The sequence below is a fragment of the Hyla sarda genome, chromosome 4 (genome assembly GCF_029499605.1).
Source record: "Hyla sarda isolate aHylSar1 chromosome 4, aHylSar1.hap1, whole genome shotgun sequence".
NCBI lineage: Eukaryota > Metazoa > Chordata > Amphibia > Anura > Hylidae > Hyla > Hyla sarda.
Window position 1 is genome coordinate 407,780,285 of NC_079192.1, and position 24,786 is coordinate 407,805,070.

At 42.3% G+C, this 24,786-nt stretch overlaps 1 protein-coding gene across 3 annotated transcripts in view; it reads right to left on the reverse strand.

The window, feature by feature from the left end:
- Positions 1-24,786, reverse strand: part of LMNTD1 (lamin tail domain containing 1) — a 79,691-nt gene that overhangs the window by 20,350 nt on the left and 34,555 nt on the right. The window lies entirely within an intron of this gene.

Below are 24,786 nucleotides of genomic sequence, written 5' to 3' on the forward strand. Positions count from 1 at the left end.
ATGGCAGCAAAGTGCCCACTCATAAGCAATACTAACAACAAAATGTCCCCTCAGAAGTAGTGTCAGCAGAGCACCCCCCAAAACACAATACTGCCAAGGTGCCCCCTTCATGAGAGGAGTCAGAAGAGTGAATGCTATCAAAGTGCGAAGTTCCCCCAATAGTCAGCAGAGTTCCCCCAATAAATCCTACTAAACACTAGTAGTAGCCCATATAACATTCACGGGGCCCACACAGACGAGATCACTGTAGGGCCACCCACCAGGTCATCAGTTTTAGGATCGGGGGCTTTTTGGTGCTGTTCTCTTTAAAGCACAACACCCGACCCCCTCCGGCTCCTCATCACGTGTTGGAAAAAAATATGATTTATATGTTTTGGCAACAAATACACAGCAGAGGGGGGGGGGTCAGTGCTGTTTACAGTCAGACGTCATTTCCAGAACTCGTAGCCAGATTTTCCGTCCCCAGTTTACATGAAGATCTGGGCCACTCTCCAAGATACAACAGAGCCGCAGCTCAGGAGAGCAGGGTTTCCCAACCAGGGTGCCTCCAGCTGTTGTAAAACTACAACTCCCAGCATGTTGGGAGTTGTAGTTTTGCAGCAGCTGGAGGCACCCTGGTTGGAAAACATTGCCAGGTGAACTATAAATACTGGATTTGAATGGAGTTTGTCTCACAAATGCACCACGACAACATTACCACAACAGCGGCACATTTCTGTTGCATTGTTACCGCAACACAGTGACATAGTTGTGCTACAACATCACAACTGCACCACAAAAACACTGTGACAACGGGGGGGGGGGGGGGGGGGGGACAGAGAGTTAACAAAACCAGTGCAGAAAAATGAATGTAAAATGAAAGAAGCATTCTGATTGGTTGCTATGGACAAGAGTGGAACAGTTGCCCATAGCAACTAATCAGAAGGCTTCTTTCATTTTTCAAAGGCCCATTTAAAAAAAAAAATTAAGAAGCCTTCTGATTGGTTGCTATGGGCAACTGTTCCACTCTTGTCAATAGCAACCAATAAAAAAATGCTTCTTTCATTTTTCAGCAAGAGTTGCTATGGGCAACTGTTTCACTCTTGGCCATAGCAACCAATCAGAATGCTTCTTTCATTTTTCAGAGGCCCATTTAAAAATGAAAGAAGCGATCTGATTGGTTGCTATGGGCAACTGCACCTCTCCTCCTCTGCATAGGTCTTCAACCCCCCCCCCCCCCCCCCCCCCAAAAGACTCTACTGTGCTGTAACAATGGCACAAAAGTACCACAAGGATGTTACAATAGCGACACAATTGCTCTGCAACAACAACACAACTACATGTCAAAGTCATCACATCTGTGCTGCAACAACGTAACTACATCCCAAGTGCATCACAACAGCATTGCCAACAGTAACACAACTTCACCATAAAGACAGTGTCACAGGGACACAACTATGCTGCAACAATGACATGACTACACAACAAAATGCATCACAACAGCATTGCCAACAGTAACACAACTTCACCATAAAGACAGTGTCACAGGGACACAACTATGCTGCAACAATGACATGACTACACAACAAAATGCATCACAACAGCGTCGCAAGAGCACCACAATTGCATTGCAATATTACCGCAACAGTGACACAGTTGTGCTTCAACATCACTATAACATTGTGACAATGATACTATAACATTGTGACAATGATACTATGGCGCTGCAACAATAGAACAAAGTCACCACAATTGTGTTGCAATAGAGACACAATTTCTCTGCAACAACAACTCACAACGTCATCCCATCTGCGCTACAACAACACAACTACATCATTAACAACAGTAACACAACTGCACAACAATTGCAGTGTAACAGGGACACAACTGCACTGCAACAACTACTTAACTACACCCCACAATACATCACAACAGCATTGCAAGAGCACCACAATTGTGACATAGTTGCGCTACAATATCCCTATAACAATGTGACAATGACACCACAATTGGAAAAGCAACACAATTGCTCTGCAACACCAACAACACGACTATGTGGTGTCCCGGTACAGGACCTGGTCCTGTCCCTTTGTCTAAAGTCCCCTCAGCCAGAGTCCCTCCATGTCACGAGGGCTCTCCTGTAGGGCTAACCCCTAGTCGCCTCACATAAATGGTTTTTTAATGTATGAATATGTATATTTAATATGTTATATAGGAATACCTCAAATTAATTGTAGTATGGTTTAAGGACCTTTGGGTCATGTGATACCCAGAGTTCACTGGGTCAGGACTGACCGGTTATGCTGACCAATGAATTTTGTCCCGCCCCCTTAATATATAAGGGGCTGCTGCCACTAAATTCTCTCTCTTAGTTCCGGATTATCAGAGAAGCACACCTCAGCACAAATCATCAGTTCAAGCTAGACCCAAAGCCTAAGAATCCGCAGCCACTAAACGTGAGTTACTCAAAGCTCAAATCACTGAATTCTGTGTGACTACTAGAAACTCAAATGTCATAAAAAATAGTAGCACAGTGGCTAGCAAACAAAGCTCATTGATCCCGGAGTCCCAGCAAACCTGTGAGGGACCTGTACCATGGTTCTTTCTCACAGACTGTTGTGTTACATGCCATTGCATAAAATATACAGTAAAGTTACTTCAAGTTTACTTCATAAAATCTGCTGTGGACATTCCGTTATTTCTCCCTGCCGTTTGTGGGATGGTTGGTGGTAGGACCATTACATTGAGGAAACCTCACCCTGGCGTCACGACAATTAAGGGTTAACGCCAATATAACCTACACTATCACCAGTACCACCCCGTCACCACAACTCCATCTCAAAGTCATCACAGGAGCATCATATCTGTGCTGCAACAACACAGCTACATCCCAAGCGCATCACAACAGCTTTGCCAACAGTATCAAAACTGCATCACAATGATAGGGCAGCAGGGGCATAACTACATAACTACACCCCACAATGCATCACAACAAGCATTGCAAGAAGAGCACCACAATTGCATCACACAATTGTGCTACAACATCGCCGCTGTACAACAACTGCCTCACAATGGCATTGTAACAAAGACTCAACTGTGCTGCAACATTGTCATAGCAACAACTGCACAACTACATCCCAAATGCATCACAACACCATTGCAAACATTACCACAACTGCACTGCAACAGCAACACAACTACACATCAAATGCATTTCAACACTTTTGCAAACAGTACCGCAACTATACCACAATAACTGTGCAACAGGGACACAACTGCACACCAAATGCATAACAATGGCATTGCAACAGTGAAACAACTACACTGTCAAAACTCCTCAGCTGCATCACAATGACATTGCACCAACGACCAAACTACACCCCAAATCCATAACTATAATGTCACATCTGCAGTGCAATGGCGCAACTACAAGCCAAGTGCGTCACAAACTGTACAACAACTGCACCACAATGATGCAACAACACTGCAACAGCCACACAACTGCACCCCATATGTATCACAACACCATTGCCAACAGTACAGCAACTGCATCGCAATGTCTGCACAACAGGGACACAAGTGCACTGCAAAAACACCACAACTACACACCAAATACATCACAATGGCATCAAAACAGCATGACAACTGCAACACAATGACTTTGCAATAGTGAAACAACTGCACTGTCATAATGGTACAGCAACACCACAGCTGCATCTCAATTTCATTACAACAGCGACACATTTACACCCCAAATTCATTACAACAGCGTCACATCTGCACTGCAATGATGCAACTACAATCCCACTAACACTACTGCGCTGCAATAATAGCACAACGGCACCACAACTGTGTGGGATCAGAGTCACATTGGACTGCAACAGAGACACCTGCAGTACCACAATGACACAAGAGTTCTGCAACACAACAGCACAAAAACAGTGTCACAATGATACAAGAACACAGCTGCACCTCCACAGCAACATCTCCTCACCCAGCTTTCCCACACTCCTAACGGAAATTATGTGCAGAGAAACCAGAAGTAGCTCTCAGGAGTCTGGAACAGCTGGGTGACAACTGCTAAGGTTGCTTTACTGGTGGGTAAATCAGTTGTCTCCCAGCTTTCCCAGGAGCAGACAAAATGAAGAAAATACTAAATACAATGTTTAGGGCGCGTTCACACTGTGTATTGAATTCTGTCTTATGTACAGTGATCCCTCAATTTACAATGGCCTCAACATACAATAGTTTCAAAATACAATGGTCTTTTCTGGACCATTGTAACTTGAAACCAGACTCAACATACATTGCTATGGAATCAGCAAAACGTATCAATGGCTGGAAGAACCGACCAATCAGAATGGATATTTCACAGGTAAAACCCCTGTATTCCTAAAGTGCATGCACTGACTGGTGTCTTGTAGCGCCCCCTACAGTACAGGGAGGTATTACATGTTCTGTACTCTTTACCTGTATTACTGAAGTGTATGCAGTGACTGGTGTCTGGTAGCGCCCCCTACAGTACAGGGAGGTATTACATGTTCTGTACTCTTTACCTGTATTACTGAAGTGCATGCACTGACTGGTGTCTGGTAGCGCCCCCTACAGTACAGGGAGGTATTACATGTTCTGTACTCTTTACCTGTATTACTGAAGTGCATGCACTGACTGGTGTCTGGTAGCGCCCCCTACAGTACAGGGAGGTATTACATGTTCTGTACTACTCTTTACCTTTATTACTGAATAGTGATGTTGCGAACATAAAATTTTCGGTTCGCGAATGGAAAACCCACAGGGACTCTTTCTGGCCACAATAGTGATTTAAAAGTTGTTTCAAGGGGACTAATACCTGGACTGTGGCGTGCTAGAGGGGGATCCATGGCAAAACTCCCATGGAAAATTACATAGTTGATGCAGAGTCTGGTCTTAATCAATAAAGGGCATAAATCACCTATTATTCCTAAATTATTTGTAATAACGTGCTTTAGCCCCCTTTAGGCAGCATATAGTTAGATCTCCCCTTTAGGCAGCACATAGATTCCCCCATATTAGGCAGCACATAGTTAGATCCCCCCTTTAGGCAGCACATAGATTCCCCCATATTAGGCAGCACATAGGTAGAGCCCCCCTTTAGGCAGCACATAGAGCCCCTTTAGAAAGCACATATTTAGATCCCCCCTTTATGCAGCACATAGATTCCCCCATATTAGGCAGCACATAGTTAGAGCCCCCCTTTAGGCAGCACATAGGTAGAGCCTCCCTTTAGGCAGCACATAGAGCCCCCTTTAGGCAAGCACATAGTTAGATCCCCCTTTAGGCAGCACATAGGTTTCCCCCATGTTAGGCAGCACATAGTTAGAGCCCCCCTTTAGGCAGCACATAGAGCCTCCCTTTAGGCAGCACATAGAGCCCCTTTAGAAAGCACATATTTAGATCCCCCTTTAGGCAGCACATAGATTCCCCATATTAGGCAGCACATAGTTAGAGCCCCCCTTTAGGCAGCACTGGTTTTATTTCACAGCCAAAAAAGGTATTTTTTATTTTTTATTTGAACAACTGTCACACCAAATGTGATTTGCACTAGTGTGACAATGAGAAAAAAAGGTTGCCAGCGGAGTTCCCCTTCTAAGCAGAGGTCCCCAACCAGGGTGCCTCCAGCAGTTGCAAGACACACGGACTGAACTTATAGCCCTTTTAATACTGTAGTTAGTTGCTTGAAGGAAATTAAGTTTTACACCGGAGTACCCCTTTTAACCAGCGGTTCCCTCCCAACCAGGGTGCCTCCAGCTGTTGCAAGACACACGAACTGAACTTTTAGCCCTTTTAATACTGTAGTTAGTTGCTTGAAGGACATTAAGAGCAGCTTCTCTGTCCCTTCACTTTCTAAGCCTGCAGCATGCTGAATGAAGGTAAAATGACGTCCGTGCAGGAGGTAGGAGGGTCTGGAAGGGAGGGACTGCTGCTGATTGGCTTTAATGTGTCTGCTGACTCTGACTCACAGGGTCAAAGTTTACCACAATGTTAAAGTATAGCGGGCGAATCGAACTTCACATATGTTCGCCCGGCGATGCGAAGGCGAACATGCTAAGTTCGCCGGGAACTGTTCGCCGGCGAACAATTCGTGACATCTCTATTACTGAAGTGTATGCACTGACTGGTGTCTGGTAGCAGACCCTACAGTACAGGGAGGTATTACATGTTCTGTACTCTTTACCTGTACCGGGGTTAGCTGCTCCTTTGGACACCAGGTGAGGGCGGCTCCATTTTACAATTTTTAGGACATAGCGTGTACTGTACAGGACCCTGAAGAAACTTCTGTCCTCTACATAGACCAGTGTTTCCCAAAGAGGGTGCCTCCAGCTTTTGCAAAACTACAACCCCCAGCATGCCCGGACAGCCTTCGGCTGTCCGGGCATGCGGGTAGTTGTAGTTTTGCAACAGCTGGAGGCACCCTCTTTGGGAAACAATTAAATAGACAGTGATTTACAGCTCCCAGCAGATCTTTCTTACTTTTATATGTAAGGCTTTGCTTTATCTGTATTAGTTATCTACTTATTTATCTTTAATTCTCACTTTTTCCTATTTTTGGATGACATTTTGGTGGCTTCAGAACCAATTACCAGGTTTCCATAGAGTTATGGTCTCAACATATGATGGTTTCAACATAAAATGGTCGTCCTGGGACCGATTAATATTGTAACTTGCGGGACTACTGTATAGACAAATATATATATATATATATATATATATATATATATATATATATATATATATATATATAGGCTGTAATGTATACTTTTTTTTTTGCTGTACAGAATAGTGCAACAGATTACGTTTTTGGTATGTACTGTAATGGAAACAATGACACAGAGATAAAAGCACAATGTGAATGCCGCCGTATTAACCCGATAGAAGCCGATTTACGTTTTCCATAAACGCTCCCTAATTCTTCTCTCCTCTCGCCCCCGCTATTCCCCATTCGCACATTAAACACCTTTTGTCCATTCTCTCGTTCACCACTTTCATTCGCTCGTCGCCACCGCCGCGCACACCTGCGCCTTTCCTATTAATCTACTCTAATAAACACCGGTGATGTATTATAAAGTATGTGCCCCCTCTTCCCCTTTGAAGAAGACCCAGGTGTTCAGTTTCTACATGTAAAGAGACAAAAACTCAGGATTCGGACCCATCTATTCAATCCAGAATGGAGGGGAGGGGGGAGGGGGATTGTGCCAAAAGTGTCAGCTGTGGACAAGGAGCCGGTTAGCGCCAAACAAGGCGGAGAGGTTCTCGGAGACGCACACTTGAGATGCGGTAATGAGGCTTCTGTATGCTTCCTCAGACTTCCTTTGAGACATCAATGAGTAGCCAGGGGCCCGGGGGCACCATGTTGACCGGGCTATCTATACGAAGAGGCACACAATGGCAATTATATCCCCCAAAGGAACATCACAGCCCTATTAATCTGTTACTTTATTACTGAAAACAAGCCCCAAAACACTAATATTTACATACAAATTGATTGTAATGTAGACATTTACATTCTATGCTCACTACTGACCCCTACAGGATGTAAACAGAACAACAGCTTCAGCTAAACAAGAGGCCTATTGTTACGGTAAAGAGGGTAGACTGAGTGGAGGAGAGTGGGGGGGGTCAGAGGTCATGGCTAAAAAAAAAAAAAAAGAGGGACATTTGTTCCAGAATAAAACCTTTAATCAGTAACTGTTGGGAAATATCATCAAAGGGGCAGCAGGAAATAATGGCCCCAGTCACAGGTAGCTGAGCGAGGATGGAATGGATTCCAGATTTGGTTTCGATTCAGAGATCAAAGAGCTTCCAGGTGGATATTACTTTGTAGACTTCTCAAGTCTATTTAGCTGATAGATAAACTACTATAATACCGCCTCTTACGTACAAGAATATACCTATTATAATACTCCTATATATACAAGAATATAACTACTATAATACCGCCTCATATGTATAAGAATATAACTTATAATACTCCTCCTATTTACAAGAATATAACTACTATAATACTGCTCCTATATACAAGAATATAACTACTATAATACTGCTCCTATGTACAAGAATATAACTACTATAATACTGCTCCTATATACAAGAATATAACTACTATAATACTGCTCCTATGTACAAGAATATAACTACTATAATACTGCTCCTATATACAAGAATATAACTACTATAATACTGCCCCCTATATACAAGAATATAACTACTATAATACTGCTCCTATATACAAGAATATAACTACTATAATACTGCTCCTATATACAAGAATATAACTACTATAATACTGCTCCTATATACAAGAATATAACTACTATAATACTGCTCCTATATACAAGAATGTAACTACTATAATACTGCTCCTATATACAAGAATGTATCTACTACAATACTGCTCCTATATACAAGAATATAACTACTATAATACTGCCTCCTATATACAAGAATATAACTACTATAATACTGCTCCTATATACAAGAATATAACTACTATAATATGGCCTCCTATATACAAGAATATAACTACTATAATAATGCTCCTATGTACAAGAATATAACTACTATAATACTACCTCCTATATACAAGAATATAACTACTATAATACTACCCCCTATATACAAGAATATAACTACTATAATACTGCTCCTATATACAAGAATATAACTACTATAATACTGCTCCTATATACAAGAATATAACTACTATAATACTGCCTCCTATATACAAGAATATAACTACTATAATACTAGCCCCTATATACAAGAATATAACTACTATAATACTGCCTCCTATATACAAGAATATAACTACTATAATACTAGCCCCTATATACAAGAATATAACTACTATAATACTGCCTCCTATATACAAGAATATAACTACTATAATACTGCTCCTATATACAAGAATATAACTACTATAATACTGCTTCTATATACAATAATATAACTACTATAATACTGCTCCTATATACAAGAATATAACTACTATAATACTGCTCCTATATACAAGAATATAACTACTATAATACTGCTCCTATATACAAGTATATAACTACTATAATACTGCTCCTATATACAAGAATATAACTACTATAATACTGCTCCTATATACAAGAATATAACTACTATAATACTGCTCCTATATACAAGAATATAACTACTATAATACTTCCCCTTTATATAACAATATAACTACACATTCAGCTAAGGGTTAATATTTAGGTCCTTGATATTTTATCATCTGCTATTCAGGACGGGTGTTTTCTCCTTACTCCTTCTGTATCAGGACTGAGGGGGCAGACAAGACCCCCAGTGACCCCCCCCCCCCCCCCCTTCCCGGTGACGGACATGATTGCTGGTGATTTCCATCTAAGTGAAGGCTATGAGATGCCGTCTATTATAAGGAGCCACAATCAGGATATTATAATCAGTGGGGGTCACCGCCGCTTCTATCTGATTGCCCCTAATTTTAATCCTAACGCAATTAGTTTGAATGTAAAGGGGTCTTTTAACCCTTTCTGTGATAGATGACCAGGATGGAGGAGGGGATGACAGTGCGCAGAGTCTGTGTATGACAGGTCCTCATGGTAAAGCAGCGTTTTGTGCTCCAGAGCTGCTCCACTATTCCTGGTCTAGGACTGGAAGCCCAAATGATCATTGGGGGGCGATGATTATCAGTCAACTTCCTTACAGGAGGAGAACTATGGGGGTAGATGAACCTGTGTATTAGATACGACCCCAAATAAGCTCTGGCCTGTATGTTAGATATGACCCCAGATACGTCCCGGCCTGTATGTTGGATATGACCCCAGATTAGTCCCGGCCTGTATGTTGGATATGACCCCAGATAAGTCCCGGCCTGTACGTTGGATATGACTCCAGATAAGTCCCGGCCTGTATGTTGGATATTATCCCAGATAAGTCCCGGCCTGTATGTTGGATATGACCCCAGATAAGTCCCGGCCTGTATGTTGGATATGACCCCAGATTAGTCCCGGCCTGTATGTTGGATATGACCCCAGATAAGTCCCAGCCTGTACGTTGGATATGACTCCAGATAAGTCCCGGCCTGTATGTTGGAAATTATCCCAGATAAGTCCCGGCCTGTATGTTGGATATGACCCCAGATAAGTCCCAGCCTGTATGTTGGATATGACCCCAGATAAGTCCCGGCCTGTATGTTGGATGTGACCCCAGATAAGTCCCGGCCTGTATGTTGGATATGACCCCAGATAAGTCCCGGCCTGTATGTTGGATATGACCCCAGATAAGTCCCGGCCTGTATGTTGGATATGACCCCAGATAAGTCTCGGCCTGTATGTTGGATATGACCCCAGATAAGTCCCAGCCTGTATGTTGGATATGACCCCAGATAAGTCCCGGCCTGTATGTTGGATGTGACCCCAGATAAGTCCCGGCCTGTATGTTGGATATGACCCCAGATAAGTCCCGGCCTGTATGTTGGATGTGACCCCAGATAAGTCCCGGCCTGTATGTTGGATATGACCCCAGATAGGTCCCGGCCTGTATGTTGGATATGACCCCAGATAAGTCCCGGCCTGTATGTTGGATATGACCCCAGATAGGTCCCGGCCTGTACGTTGGATATGACCCCAGATAAGTCCCGGCCTGTATGTTGGATATGACCTCAGATAAGTTCCGGCCTGTATGTTGGATGTGACCCCAGATAAGTCCCGGCCTGTATGTTGGATGTGACCCCAGATAAGCTGCAGCCTGTATGTTGGATATGACCCCAGATAAGTCCCGGCCTGTATGTTGGATATGACCCCAGATAAGTCCCGGCCTGTATGTTGGATATGACCCCAGATAAGTCCCGGCCTGTATGTTGGATATGACCCCAGATAGGTCCCGGCCTGTACGTTGGATATGACCCCAGAAAAGTCCCGGCCGGTACGTTGGATATGACCCCAGATAAGTCCCGGCCTGTATGTTGGATATGACCTCAGATAAGTTCCGGCCTGTATGTTGGATGTGACCCCAGATAAGTCTCGGCCTGTATGTTGGATATGACCCCAGATAAGCTGCAGCCTGTATGTTGGATATGACCCCAGATAAGTCCCGGCCTGTATGTTGGATATGACCCCAGATAAGTCCCGGCCTGTATGTTGGATGTGACCCCAGATAAGTCTCGGCCTGTATGTTGGATATGACCCCAGATAAGCTGCAGCCTGTATGTTGGATATGACCCCAGATAAGTCCCGGCCTGTATGTTGGATGTGACCCCAGATAAGTCTCGGCCTGTATGTTGGATATGACCTCAGATAAGTCCCGGCCTGTATGTTGGATATGACTCCAGATAAGTCCCGGCCTGTATGTTGGATATGACCCCAGATAAGTCCCGGCCTGTATGTTGGATATGACTCCAAATAAGTCCCGGCCTGTATGTTGGATATGACCCCAGATAAGTCCCGGCCTGTATGTTGGATATGACCCCAGATAGGTCCCAGCCTGTATGTTGGATATGACCCCAGATAAGTCCCGGCCTGTATGTTGGATATGACTCCAAATAAGTCCCGGCCTGTATGTTGGATATGACCCCAGATAAGTCCCGGCCTGTATGTTGGATATGACCCCAGATAGGTCCCGGCCTGTATGTTGGATGTGACTCCAGATAAGTCCCGGCCTGTATGTTGGATATGACCCCAGATAAGTCCCGGCCTGTATGTTGGATATGACTCCAGATAAGTCCCGGCCTGTATGTTGGATATGACTCCAGATAAGTCCCGGCCTGTATGTTGGATATGACCCCAGATAAGTCCCAGCCTGTATGTTGGATATGACCCCAGATAAGTCCCAGCCTGTATGTTGGATATGACCCCAGATAAGTCCCAGCCTGTATGTTGGATATGACCCCAGATAAGTCCCGGCCTGTATGTTGGATGTGACCCCAGATAAGTCTCGGCCTGTATGTTGGATATGACCTCAGATAAGTCCCGGCCTGTATGTTGGATATGACTCCAGATAAGTCCCGGCCTGTATGTTGGATATGACCCCAGATAAGTCCCGGCCTGTATGTTGGATATGACTCCAAATAAGTCCCGGCCTGTATGTTGGATATGACCCCAGATAAGTCCCGGCCTGTATGTTGGATATGACCCCAGATAGGTCCCGGCCTGTATGTTGGATGTGACTCCAGATAAGTCCCGGCCTGTATGTTGGATATGACCCCAGATAAGTCCCGGCCTGTATGTTGGATATGACTCCAGATAAGTCCCGGCCTGTATGTTGGATATGACTCCAGATAAGTCCCGGCCTGTATGTTGGATATGACCCCAGATAAGTCCCGGCCTGTATGTTGGATATGACCCCAGATAAGTCCCGGCCTGTATGTTGGATATGACCCCAGATAATTCCCGGCCTGTATGTTGGATATGACCCCAGATAACTCCCGGCTTGTATGTTTTATATGACCCCAGATAAGTCCCGGCCTGTATGTTGGATATGACTCCAGATAAGTCCCAGCCTGTATGTTGGATATGACCCCAGATAAGTCCCGGCCTGTATTTTGGATATGACCCCAGATGAGTCCCGGCCTGTATGTTGGATATGACCCCAGATAAGTCACGGCCTGTATGTTGGATATGACCCCAGATAAGTCCCGGCCTGTATGTTGGATATGACCCCAGATAAGTCCCAGCCTGTATGTTGGATATGACCCCAGATAAGTCCCGGCCTGTATGTTGGATATGACCCCAGATAAGTCCCGGCCTGTATGTTGGATATGACCCCAGATAAGTCCCGGGCTGTATGTTGGATATATGACCCCAGATAAGTCCTGGCCTGTACATTGAATATGACCCCAGATAAGTCCAGGCCTGTATGTTGGATATGACCCCAGATTAGTCCCGACCTGTATGTTGGATATGACCCAAGATAAGTCCCGGCCTGTATGTTGGATATGACCCCAGATAAGTCCCGGCCTGTATGTTGGATATGACCCCAGATAAGTTCCGGCCTGTATTTTGGATATGAACACAGATAAGTCCCGGCCTGTATGTTGGATATGACCCCAGATAGGTCCCGGCCTGTATGATGGATGTGACCCCAGATAAGTCCCGGCCTGTATGTTGGATATGACCCCAGATAAGTCCCGGCCTGTATGTTGGATATGACCCAAGATAAGTCCCGGCCTGTATGTTGGATATGACCCCATATAAGTCCCAGCCTGTATGTTGGATATGACCCCAGATAAGTCCCGGCCTGTATGTTGGATATGACCCCAGATAAGTCCCAGTCTGTATGTTGGATATGACCCCAGATAAGTCCCAGTCTGTATGTTGGATATGACGCCAGATAAGCTCCAGCCTGTATGTTGGATATGACCCCAGATAAGTCCCGGCCTGTATGTTGGATATATGACCCCAGATAAGTCACAGCCTGTATGTTGGATATGACCCCAGATAAGTCCCAGTCTGTATGTTGGATATGAACCCAGATAAGCTCCAGCCTGTATGTTGGATATGACCCCAGATAAGTCCCGGCCTTTATGTTGGATATATGACCCCAGATAAGTCACAGCCTGTATGTTGGATATGACCCCAGATAAGTCCCAGTCTGTATGTTGGATATATGACCCCAGATAAGTCCCGGCCGGTACGTTGGATATGACCCCAGATAAGTCCCGGCCTGTATGTAGGATATGACCTCAGATAAGTCCCGGCCTGTATGTTGGATATGACCCCAGATAAGTCCCGGCCGGTACGTTGGATATGACCCCAGATAAGTCCCAGCAGGTACGTTGGATATGACCCCAGATAAGTCCCGACCTGTATGTTGGATATGACCCCAGATAAGTTCCGGCCGGTACGTTGGATATGACACCAAATAAGTTCCAGCCTGTATGTTGGATATGACCCCAGATAAGTCCCGGCCTGTAAATTGAATATGACCCCAGATAAGTCCCGGCCTGTACATTGAATATGACCCCAGATAAGTCCCGGCCTGTATGTTGGATATGACCCCAGATAAGCTGCAGCCTGTATGTTGGATATGACCCCAGATAAGCTCCAGTCTATATGTTGGATTTGACCCCAGATAAGTTCCAATATGTTGAATGTGACCCTAGAGAATTTCTGTCTTGGGTGTTGGACATGACACTTCAAGCTATAGACTGTATATTAGATATAACCATGGACAAACTCTGCTAAGTTTAATGGATTTGACCCCAGATAAGATACACTAGGTATGTTCGATACGACCCCAGATAAGCTTTGGCCTGTATGTTGACTTCAGATAAGCTCCGGTCTGTACGTTACATCCATCCCTAAAGAAACATTGGTCAGTATGTTTCATATGACCTGAGATAAGCTACGGCCTGTCTGTTGGATTTGACCCCAAATAAGTTGTGGCCTGAATTTTGGATGGAACCCCAGATACGTTCTGGCCTGTATATCTGAGATGAGCCCAGATAAGTTATGATCATTATATGGTCTCCAGACAGTGTTCACTTGATATGATTCCCCCGAGTCTGAATGTGAATGACTCCCAGCCAGGGTTGCCACAAAGCCGGTATTTTGGCGACCCTGCCGGTATTTTTACATTAATGGCCAGTGTTCATCCAACCAATCCTCCAACTCCCGGAATGTTGCATCATATACTTTACCAGTGTTTCCCAACCAGAGCACCTCCAGCTGTTGCAAAACTACAACTCCCAGCATGCCCGGACAGCCAACGGCTGTCCGGGCATGCTGGGAGTTGTAGTTTTGCAACAGCTGGAGGCACTCCTGGTTGGGAAACACTGACCTATACCATATACTACTATATAGTCCAACATGCTGGGAGTTGTAGTCTTCAATTGGGGCAGCTGCTGAGCCACAGGCTGTTTCAGGGCATACTGGGAGTTGTAGTTAGTAACTAACTGAAACTCCCAAATTTTATTTAAAAAGCGACCAAAAAGTTGCATCAAAACAAAAATGGTACTGTAAAAAAACTACAGATCGGGGCGCAAAAAAAATTAGCCCTCATACAGGCCCCAATACAAGTAGAAATAATAAAGTTATAGGGGTCAGAATAGGAGAAAATTTCTCCCGCATGTGTGTATCCTGTGATGTCACGCATATATAATTAATTATGTAAATTAGCATGGCCGGTATGTTTTTTTTTTTTTTTTTGCAAGAAAGGTGGCAACTAGAGATGAGTGAACTTACAGTAAATTTGATTAGTCACGAACTTCTCGGCTCGGCAGTTGATGACTTTTCCTGCATAAATTAGTTCAGCCTTCAGGTGCTCCGGTGGGCTGGAAAAGGTGGATACAGTCCTAGGAGACTCTTTCCTAGGAATGTATCCCCCTTTTCCAGCCACTGGAGCACCTGAAGGCTGAACTAATTCACGCAGGATAAGTCATCAACTGCCGAGCCGAGAAGTTCGTGACGAATCGAATTTACTGTAAATTCGCTAATCTCTAGTGGCAACCCTACTCCCAACTCGCCGCCATAACCGCCACATGGTAGGAAATGGCTACAGGTAACAATTCCGATTGTGGTGCCCGAGATAGGAGCGGATTATCTATATATATATATATATGAAACTCAACGTGGTGGTGGTGGTGGGTGGGTGGGTGGGTGCGTGCGTGTTCCACAAAAACGTCCAAACGGCTAAAGATATTAACATAAAACTTGGCCAAATGTTACTTATATGTCACCAACAAACATAGGACAGGTGATTTAACCCTTACTCACCCCCATTTGCCAGGGGTGGGGTTTATGTTTAAAATCCCATACAAGTCTATGGGAAATATATGTTACTGCATAACTTCCAAACGGCTGGAGATATTTCGATAATACTTGGTCACATGTTACTTATATGTCCACTTAAATATAGGATAGTTAATTTAACCCTTAATTACCCCCATTTGTGAGTGTCTGGGTTTTTGTTTCAAGTCCCATGCAAATCAATGGGAAATGTATGTTCTCACATAACTTCTGTACGGCTGGTGATATTTCATTACCTGGTACACATATTACAGGTCGGGATATGAGGACGGGATAGGTGGTCGAGATAGGAGGACGGGATAGGAGGACGGGATGGTCGGGATAGGAGGTCGAGATAGGAGGTCGAGATAGGAGGACGGGATAGGAGGACGGGATAGGAGGACGGGATAGGAGGACGGGATAGGAGGACGGGATAGGAGGACGGGATAGGAGGACGGGATAGGAGGACGGGATAGGAGGACGGGATAGGAGGTCGGGATAGGAGGTCGCGATAGGAGGTCGGGATAGGAGGTCGGGATAGGAGGTCAGGATATGGGGTTGGGATATGACAACAATATAGGAGGCCAGGATATGAAGTCAAAAGCTTCCTCTGTTGATTTTCCTCCACAACAAGGATTAGGAAGGAAAAACCGGGCAATGCCGGGTACTCAGCTAGTAGTTAATAAAGAAAGATGTCTGCCGTATCCAGGGAAGGCCGTGTATATGGATATTACTATGCAGAGCACATGGAGCCGTTGAACCTTATGCAGCCGGTTTCATGCGGCGCCGTTGATTACACAACGTGCGTCCGCCAGCCGCAATTCTATTCCCTCTATTAATATTTGCTTACATAATAATTCCTATGTACACGGCATGAGGTGCAGCGTAATGGGGCAATTGTGGTAATGGCTTCTCAGGATTCACAGGGCGAGCAGATTAAGTAAAGAGACAATGTGAATAATATTATATTAGCCCAGCTTCATAATAGATGGGGGGCAATTTGCATGTCTTATGTGTTATTTTTAACTCTTTAAAGGGTACCTTTTTTTTATTTAAAAAAAAAAAATCTTTTCATATATTATAGATTAATGTATGCAGAATAACTTTCCAATTGCATGTTATTAAAAAATATGATTCTTTCTATTTAATTTTCCACTTTGAAAAAATGACCACTAGGGGTCTCCCTACCAGTCCTGGCCGCAAGCCCTTTTTATAGATTTCAGACTCATGCTGGAGTCCCAAATCTCAGACTGCAGACGGGACACAGACAAACTCAGCTTCGCAATTCAAAAAAACGTCACGAATATAATGAATATTCGAATTTCACGAATATGGGAAGAATATTCGTCCTCATATTCGCGAAATATCGCGGATTCGAATATGGCATATGCCGCTCATCACTAATAATATATCAAAAGTTGTTTTGATGAAAGGTATCCTTTAAGGACCAGATTAATTGATACATTTTTGAGGACTTATTTCAAAATACAATTCCAAATTAGGAGAATTTTGACCCATTTTTCTGTGTAGAAAAAAAATGTCCTTAGATTTTTATTATTCGTGTATTTTTTTGTGTTTTTATACAAAGGTTTTGTGTGGAACATTATAAACAGGTTATTCCACAAATAAAGCGACATATATTTTTTTTTCAATGTAGAAACCCAATGCGCTCAGTGATGCCTGCGTGACGTTATTAGGTTAAAATATTTTTCATGTTTTTACTAATTACTTTTTTTTCTACCGAATAAATCAAATTGTGACAATTTAAAAATCAACTTACTTTAAATCTGAACATTTTGGTAATTATTTTATGACTGAAAAAAACTTAAACTTAAACATGTAAATTTGTATTTATTTATTTATGTATTTATTTTAAAAGATTTTGGTCATTATTTTAATTAAATCATTTTTTTATTATTATTTTATTTGACTTGAAAGAAAACAATTCCAAAATTGTAAACTTTTTTTTAATTGATGGTTTTATTCCTATACAATATAGGATTTTATTATTATTTTAGTTAAACTTTTGCTTTTGTCTCTTAATATTTAAGAGCATTTTTTCATCTTTGAGTTGTCATCTTTAGGTCAAGTTGTTATATATTTCTGTTTTTTAGTTTCATCTAGTTCTGAGAAAGCTGGGTGATGTCCGCTTTGACTGTCAGAATGGTTGTCATCCAACTTTTCTTGATTCTAGAAAAGAAAAAATATTCTGCCTATTGGTGCTATGGAGTTGGTGATGATGGGGATAAGTGGTGACCAGATACCTGTAGTGCCGCTTATCTGGAGACACAACAGGATGGGACTTGTTGGATCCTCGCTCTGTCAGGTGACTGACGCCATCCAGATTCTTATAATTCCTGCCAAGCGATATCTAGATATATGGGGCCAATCCGGGCGCCTTCCTAAGGACCTATAGAGCGTTATCTGGTGCCGCACATTCCTTGTTAGTATCCGAGATTAGGGCTCAGCTCTAGGACATCTAGTCTAGAAGAAGAAGTCGCAGAGCGCTACGCCACCATCTTATACAGACACAGACTTTCCAAGGTCCAAAACTTGCAGTGTATTCTGACTTTAGATTGAAAGGTTTTTGTTATGAAAAAAATACTCGCCACATGGGTTTTTTTTGGAAGAAAATATATGGAATCAGTAAATATAGTAGTTATATACATCTCCTCCAGCTCTATCTGTATACTGCTGCTATCTCCATGGGATCAGGATATATAGTAATTATACACCTCCCCTCCAGCTCTATCTGTATACTGCTGCTGCTATCTCTATGGGATCAAGATATATATAGTAGTTATACACATCCCCTCCAGCTTGATCTGTATTATGCTGCTGCTATCTCTATAGGATCAGGATATATAGTAGTTATACACCTCCCCTCCAGCTCTATCTGTATACTGCTGCTGCTGCTGCTGCTGCTATCTCTATAGGATCAGGATATATAGTAGTTGTACACCCCTTCTCTAGCTGTATACTGCTGTTATCTCTAAGAGATCAGGATATATAGTAGTTATACACGTCCCTCCAGCTCTATCTGTATACTGCTGCTATCTCTATGGATCAGGATATATAGTAGTTATACCCCTTCCCTGAGGCTGTGTTCACACATTGCATTTTTTGTTGTGTTTTTTTTTCTGTTTTTACCGTAATTCGACCAGCATTGGGAACAGATGGTCCCATTTTACTGCAATTGTCCAAATTACAGTAAAAATGTGTAAATTTTATCACAATTTTGGAAAATAACAGCAAAAAAAACTAAGAAAAAACAGGCAAAATGTGTGAGAAATGTAGTAAAAATCACTTTTTCCTCATGCCAATATTTCTCTAAACACTGCAGTTTGCAAAAGAAAACGCATCAAAAATGCACATAATATGAACTGACCCCAACCCACTTATGAGTCAAATCATTTCACATGGGTGACCTCCAGCAGCATCATTAGATGACCAGGTGTAGTGATCAGACTTCACCCCCCACCCTCCTGCAAATTAAAAGGAAATCATTTCAGTGATGGAGTAGGAACCAGTATGGTTGAAAACTCCATGCCTGCTACATCAGCGAAAACAGGTAAGCACTAGTCATACACAAGAACCTCTACATTATTCTCTAAAAATAGCCTATACTGCAGTATAGAAGCAAGAAGAAGTATATGTTATGTGCACTTGTGTTAAAGAAGATCCACAAAACTCGACAAGAGCACAAGATAAGTAAAGAACAGCATGCTTCAAAACTGATTGATCTACCTACAACTCTGATGTCTACCTACAACTGTCCTCCCACCTCTCATCCAACTCACTATTCTACGACCTGCAATCTGTTTATGTCCCCACCACTCTACTGAAACCGCCGACAGCCCACGACTCTCTCTCCATCCCAGCAAGTCCCCTGCCTTTGGGTCACCTTTGGCTCAGCTATGTCCTTCCCCCCACACATCCAGACCCTCACCATCTCATGTCACCTTCACCTTAAAGGGGTTATCCAGGAAAAAAAACTTTTATATATATCAACTGGCTCCAGAAAGTTAAACAGATTTGTAAATTACTTCTATTAAAAAAACCTTAATCCTTTCAGTACTTATGAGCTTCTGACGTTAAGGTTGTTCTTTTCTGTCTAAGTGCTCTCTGATGACAACTGTCTCGGGAACCGCCCAGTTTAGAAGCAAATCCCCATAGCAAACCTCTTCTAAACTGGGTGTTTCCCGAGACAGGTGTCATCAGAGAGGATTAAGATTTAGACAGAAAAGAACAACCTTAACTTCAGAAGCTCATAAGTACTGAAAGGATTAAGATTTTTTAATAGAAGTAATTTAAAAATCTGTTAAACTTTCTGGAGCCAGTTGATATATATATATATATATATATATATATATATATATATATATATATATAGTTTTTTTCCTGGAATACCCCTTTAAAAATCATCTCTCAAATTTGCTCATTCCTCAACTTTGAGTAAACTAAACTACAGGTACATGCCCTCATCATCTTCTGCTTGGGCCACTGCAACATCCCCCCCTGCTGCCTTCTATTAAACACTATTGCTCCCCTCCAATCTATCCACAACTCTGCTGCCTGACTTATCCACCCCTCACTTCCCACGACTTCTTCCCCACCTGCTCACAGATATCCCAGCTGTCCCCCTCACCTACTGTTTCCCTCCCTCTACTTGTAGACAGTAAGCCCTTGAAGGCGGGGCCTCTCTCCCTGTGTATCAGTCTGCAATTTAGTCTGTGCCACAATCACTGTATTTGCATTTGTATTGTGTAATTATAGGCTCTGGGAATTAAAAATGTTGTACATCTTGGCAAAACATTAACCTTTCTAATATACTTTATAAGAACATGTTATTTCCTTATTATAAAAATCATGGTTTATAATAAAAAAAAAATTAAAAAAAAAAAAAAAAAACACTAGGGGTCCCCATACCATCCAGAACTTAAAGGGGTATTCCAGGCCAAAACTTTTTTTATATATCAACTGGCTCCGGAAAGTTAAACAGATTTGTAAATTAATTCTATTAAAAAATCTTAATCCTTCCAATAGTTATTAGCTTCTGAAGTTGAGTTGTTGTTTTCTGTCTAACTGCTCTCTGATGACTCATGTCCAGCAACCTGCAGTGATTGTATGAAGAGACCGAGCACAACACAGCAGACTCGGAGAAAGGGAATGCATGGTGAGGGAGGCTGGGCTCAGTGCGTGCCTTGGACACTCCCCTACCCGAGCAGTGGATGTCAGAATAAGTGAGCAGTAGAAAAAGAGGGATTTGTGAGCCAAAAACAGAAGCTAGACATATAAAAAAGACATGTAAAGAATCTGCAAGACTTAGTGAGTAACATACAGAAGCATTATTTTTTCTTTTCTGTGATAAGACAGGACAACTTTAACCCTTAATAAATGTTAAGTGCCCTGGAACCAAGGGCAGTATATAAACAAATAAATGAATGAAATAAATAAATATAAATTCTATCAATAAATATAAAAAAACATAAAATATAGATAAATAAAAATCAAAATAAATTAAATTAAAATGAAATAAATAAATATAAAATAACATAAAATATTAATAAATAACAAAATATAAATAAATAATAAAAATTAAAGTAAATTAAATTATAATTAAATAAATAAAAAATAACAATATATCAATAAATAAATAAATATAAATTAAAATTAAATAAATATAAAATATTTTAAATAAATAATAAAAATGTAAATAAATTAAATTAAAATTAAATAATAAATAAAAAATATCAATAAATAAAAAAATAAAAATATATATAAAATAACAAAATATCAATAAATAATAAATATAAATTAAAATTAAATAAATATAAAATAACATGAAAAATAAATAAAAATGAAAATAAAATTAAAATTAAATAAATAAATATAAAATAACATAAATAGAAATAATAAATACATAAAAGAACAAAATAAATAATAATGGTTTGCACTATTTTCCTTCAATTATTTGTTCCAGTCACCTCCAGAGCTTCATTCACAGTTCAGCTGGATCGTCCTCATCCCACAGTGAGACATGTGACCTAACAAGCTCAGCTCTTGTCAGTGAAGAATTTTGAATACAGCTCTGGATGTGACTGGAGTAGTAGAGAATACCGGGCATGCTGGGAGTTGTAGTTTTGCAACAGCTGGAGGCACCCTGTTTGGGAAACACTGCGCTATAGAGATGTGGGGTATAGGGGGGGGGGCGGGGGGCGTCCTGATTTATAAACCTCTCACATAAGTGATGACCTAGATGAGTGTGAGCGCCAATTCATTAGAACAAGTTACCGCCGAAACTTTTTGTTCCTGTTGCGGCTCTAAAAATACAAGTTGTCCTAGTTTTGGAGATCGAGCTCCGTCATCGCTCCAGAGACGCCAAAAATAACAGCACGTGCGCCCCAATGTACCCCTCAGTCTGTGGGAAAGAATAACACCTCTCAAGCCTCATCTCCTTAAAGAGACAGTACACCTGAAGTCTAACCTCTCCCCCATTTACATCACTTTTCCAGAGACATTTACATTCAAATAACACTCCTGAACTATTAGGGTGAGTGTCCCTTTAAGAGGTTGTCTATTGTAAAAGTCTTTCGAATTTTCTTTAGAACTCTGCTTGCTGTCAGTGAATGGGGATCTTATTGGTTCTATCTAATCTTGCATAGTCGGCTCTTTTATATCTGTGCCTGGAAAGGGAGACGCACAGCAGAGCTGAATTTGTCGGTGCAGCAGGGCTTATTGGCGGGGGTGTCTAGTGATGTAACAGAGATGGGTTTGTCATAGAACATATTCAGAAGATGATTTAAGGGGGTACTCCACTGGAAAAAAAAATTATATATTTATTTATTTTTTAATCAACTGGTGCCAGAAAGTTAAACAGATGTGTAAAAATCTTAATCCTTCCAGTACTTATCAGCTTCTGTATGATCCACAGGAAGTTCTTTTATTTCTTAATTTCCTTTCTGTCTGACCACAGTGCTCTCTGCTGACACCTCTGTCCATGTCATGAACTGTCCAGGGCAGGATAGGTTTGCTATGCGGATTTGCTCCTGCTCTGGACAGTTCCTAAAATGAACAGAGGTGTCAGCAGAGAGCACTGTGGTCAGACAGAAAGGAAATTTAAAGGGATACTCCACTGAAAAACTTTTTTTTTTTAAATAAACTGGTGCCAGAAAGTTAAACACATTTGTAAATCACTTCTATTAAAAAAAATCTTAATCCTTCCAGTACTTATCAGCTGCTGTTATGATCCACAGGAAGTTTTTTCTTTTTAGATTTCCTTTCTGTCTGACCACAGTGCTCTCTGCTGACACCTCTGTCCAGAGTAGGAGCAAATCCCCATAGAAAACCTCTCCTGCTCTGGACAGTTCCTAAATTGGACAGAGGTGTCAGCAGAGAGCACTGTGGTCAGGCAGAAAGGAAATTCTAAAAGAAAAGAACTTCATTTGGATCATAACAGCAGCTGATGAGTACTGGAAGGATTAAGATTTTTTTTAAAAGAAGTAATTTACAAATCTGTTTAACTTTCTGGCACCAGTTGAATTAAAAAAAAGTTTTCCAGTGGAGTACCCCTTTAAGTATGGGGAGCTGTAACAAGCTCTGCTGCGTCTGGAGGTGACAAGGTTAGCTCTGCTGCATCTGTACCTTATAAAAGCAGCTTGGTTGGCAGTGATGTCAGATTCTACTGTACGTCAGACATAGCAGAGCTGTTATGCGTTTGTTTTGATTAAGAAGTGTTGAACGTGACGAACGCAGATGAGCTGAGTTTGTCAGAAGCCGCCAAGTTGTCAGATGTAGCAGTGATGGCTTTGTACATGTAGTAGAGCTGGGTATATCAGATGCATAAGAGCAGAGTGCAGACGCAGCAGGGTCTGAGTGGACAAAGTCGACAGTGATTGGTCAGGAATGGCAGAGCAGAGTGTGGAATGCAGAAGATTGGTTTGTAAGATGAAGCAGAGCTGAACATGAGGCAGCATTGGTGCAGGCAACAGAACAAAACTTGTCAGAGGTAGCAATAGTTAGGTTGTAAGATTAAGCAGTGCTGAGCATGTGTCAGATGCAGCAGAGCTGAGTTTGTCAAATGCAGTGGAAATGAGTTTGTCTTATGCAGCAGAGCTGAGTTGGTCTTTTGCAGCAGAGCTGAGTTTGTCTTTTGCAGCAGAGCTGAGTTTGTCTTTTGCAGCAGAAATTAGTTTTTGTATTTTGGTTAGAGTTTGTTAGAGTCTTAGAGTTTGTTTTATGCAGCAAAAATGAATTTTCTAATGCAGCAGAGCCCAGTTTGTCTTATGCAGCAAAGCCGAGTTTGTCTTATGCAGCAGAGCTGAGTTTGTTTTATGCAACAGAATTTAGCAGAGCAGGAAGATGAGTGTCTAAAACATTAAAAAAAAAGTTGTCAAAAGTAATAGGTTTGTCAGATTAAGTAGAGCTGAGTATGTCAGATGAAAAAAGGTGAGTATGCCAAAGGCAGCAGATGAAAGTTTATCAGATGCAGCAGAGCCGAGTGCGTCAGATGCGGCAGAGCCGAGTGCGTCAGATGCGGCAGAGCCGAGTGCGTCAGATGCGGCAGAGCCGAGTGCGTCAGATGCGGCAGAGCCGAGTGCGGCAGAGCCGAGTGCGTCAGATGCGGCAGAGCCGAGTGCGTCAGATGCGGCAGAGCCGAGGGCGTCAGATGCGGCAGAGCCGAGGGCATCAGATGCGGCAGAGCCGAGCGCGTCAGATGCGGCAGACCGAGCGCGTCAGATGCGGCAGAGCCGAGCGCGTCAGATGCGGCAGAGCCGAGTGCGTCAGAGCCGAGTGCGTCAGATGCAGAAAGGCTGAATTTCTCAAGCACAACAGAGATCAATTTGTCTGGTTCATCAGCGCTGAGCTTGTCCGATACAGCAGGTCTGAGTAGTCAAAGGCAACAGTGATAGGATAGTAGGATTTAGCAGAGCTGAATGTGTTGGATGCAGACAAGTTAGAACCAGCATAAGTGAATTACCAGCGAAAGTATTCACAGGTTTGCCAGATTAAGCAGTGCTGAGTTTGTACAATGTAGAAGAGTTGAGTTTGTTAGAAG